Source organism: Penaeus chinensis, chromosome 1, assembly GCF_019202785.1.
Source record: "Penaeus chinensis breed Huanghai No. 1 chromosome 1, ASM1920278v2, whole genome shotgun sequence".
NCBI classification, from domain to species: Eukaryota; Metazoa; Arthropoda; class Malacostraca; order Decapoda; family Penaeidae; genus Penaeus; species Penaeus chinensis.
The window spans coordinates 30,656,466-30,658,965 of record NC_061819.1 but is presented as its reverse complement, the minus strand read 5'-3'; the positions used below and the strand labels follow the sequence as shown (position 1 = coordinate 30,658,965).

The window sequence follows — 2,500 nt, the reverse complement described above, 5'->3', positions numbered from 1 at the left end:
AGCGGCAGTTGAGGGCGTTTATTGGGTTTAAATATTTTACAAATGTTTTCATACATTCGGATGCTGTGTAGACCGGGTACTTTCATTAATCTTAAGGAGGGAGGAGGAGGAAGGGAGAGGAAAAGGAAAGGAGCTGAGGAGAGGGGAGGGGGAGGGGGAGAGGGGAGGGGGAGGGGGAGAGGGGAGAGGGTGGGGGAGAGGGGAGGGGGAGGGGGAGAGGGGAGGGGGAGGGGGAGAGGGGAGGGGAGGGGGAGGGGGAGAGGGGAGGGGGAGAGGGGAGGGGTGGGGAGAGGGGAGGGGGTGGGGAGAGGGGGAGGGGGTGTGGGGGAGAGGGGAAGGGTGGGTGAGAGGGGAGGGGTGGGGGAGGGGGAGGGGGGAAGGGAAGGAAAGGGAGGGAAAAAAAAAGGAAGGAACGGGGGAAAAAGGAGGAGGGGAGGAGAAGGGGAGGAGGAGGAAGGGGAGGAAAGGAGAGGGGGAGGAGGGGAGGGGGAGGGGAGGAGGAGGGGGGGAGGAGGAGAGGGGGAGGAAGAGGAGGAGGAGAGGAGGAGGGGAGGAGGAGGAGGAGGGGGAGGAGGGGAGGAGGAGGGGGAGGGGAGGGGGAGGGGGAGGGGGGAGGAGGGGGGAGGGGAGGGGGAGGGGGATGGGGGCGGGGGAGGGGGGGGGAGGCTGGAGGAAGAGAAGAAGGAAGAGGAGGAGGAAAAGGAGCGGAAGAAGGGAAAGGGGAAAGAAAAGGGGCAGGAGAAAGGGAAGAGGAGGAGGACGAGAAGGAAGAGGAGGAGGAAGAAGAGGGTGGGGAGGAAAGGAAAGGGAAAAGGAAAGGGCATCGTCTCCGTCAACGCCATTGTTACGGTCGTTCTCTCTTTTACCGTTACCGTTTGCTTCATCGTCTCCGTCATCATGACCGTCTCTGTTACTCTCTCCGTCTCCATCTACTTTACCATATCCGTTTCAGTCATTGTGTTCGTGACGTCTCTGTCCCCGTCCCTCTCTGCTTCACCGTCTCCACTTTCTGAATCTCAGTCATCACTATCTCCGTCTCTGTTACCGTCTCACTGTCTCTCTGTACCCCCACCCCCCTCCTTCCCACTTCCCAGCTCAAACGCATTCCCTGGCTCTACCTTCTTCCCCTACTTCTTTTACTCTATCTCCCTTTTCTCTCTCGCCCTCGCTCTACCACACAACATTTCCCTTTTCTCCTCTTCTACCTCTCGTCCCCTCTATTCCTTTCTCTCTCTTTTTCACTATGTACACCTTCCCTTCTTATTCTCTTTTCACTCCTCCTTTTTCTCACTCTTTCGGTCTCCAATTTCTTTCTTTAACAATCATTTTCGCATTTCCACACTATCTCTCCCGCTTTAACCCCCCTCTCTCTCCTCCTCTTTCTCTCTCCCCATCCCTCTACTCTCCCATCTCTCTCTCTTTATCTCTCTTTCTCTTTTTCCCTCTCTCTTATTGATTTTTTGCCGCGTCAACATCTAAGGTCATTAGCGGCGTATTCAAAATATAGTAAAAGGCCGGGGTGGGGATTGAGGACGGAGCTTCCGGGTAAGGAAGTTTTTTGGTTTATAAGGCGATGTTTGTGAAATCCCAAAATGGGTCATGGTCAAAACAAATGAATGATAAAGTATTGTGGCGAAAAAAGTAAAAATGAGTAAACGATTTGGACAAAATGTCTTAGATGTCAAAGGTTGCTGAGCGCTGTAGGATAGTATGGTAGTGGAAAGGGTAAAGAGGGGAGAGCAAACGCAGTACGGTTGTGTTTGTAAAAGGGGAAGCGGATGAGGGTATAGGGCGATTGCATCAAATGGAGAGTATCTATGTGGCTTAGGAAGGAAGAGTAATACTGTATGAGGAAATTGCAATATAGCCATTATAAAACAATCAACGGGTAATATAGTGCGGGGAGTAATGGTAGTTGGAGAAGTAAGAGAATAATCCAGAGAATGAGATAAGGGAACAAGGGAAGATGGTGAAATATCAAGAAGAATGTCAGGGGGGGATCAGGAGGACATTGTTATGACATAGGAGAGAGTGGGAGGAATAGGGATAGGGGGAACTTGAGGAAGAGGAGGATGGATATCGGCAGACACTTTGAATGTAAAGCGAATAGGAATAAGGTGATTGGAGGGTGATGAGAAAGTAAAGCGTTTTATTGGGTCTTGTTTAGGAAGCTTTGGATACCTCCAAGAGTTTCTGGGGATTGGGTGGGGAGGTCTGAGAAATAAAGGTTTTCTTGTGAGGAGGAAAAGAGGGGATAGATGTCCGAAGAGCAGAAAAAACGGTGGGGTGGTACGTTTAGATTGTTTAGTGTGATAGGTAGAGTGAGAAGGAGGGGTAGGCATCAGGGAAGTGGCAGAGCTTGTAGTATCTGGATTTAGGCTAGAAAAGGAATCTGACTGGGAAGGAGAGGGTAGATTTAGGGTTGAGAGAAGATGCTGTGAACATCTTGAGAAGATGGGAGGGAAAGTGGAGTGAAGAACAGTGGTCGTGTCCGCCCTCA

At 51.6% G+C, this 2,500-nt stretch overlaps 1 protein-coding gene across 1 annotated transcript in view; it reads right to left on the bottom strand.

Annotated features, from left to right (window-relative positions):
* LOC125037020 (carbohydrate sulfotransferase 1-like) overlaps window positions 1-2,500 on the bottom strand; it is a 24,484-nt gene that overhangs the window by 17,156 nt on the left and 4,828 nt on the right. The window lies entirely within an intron of this gene.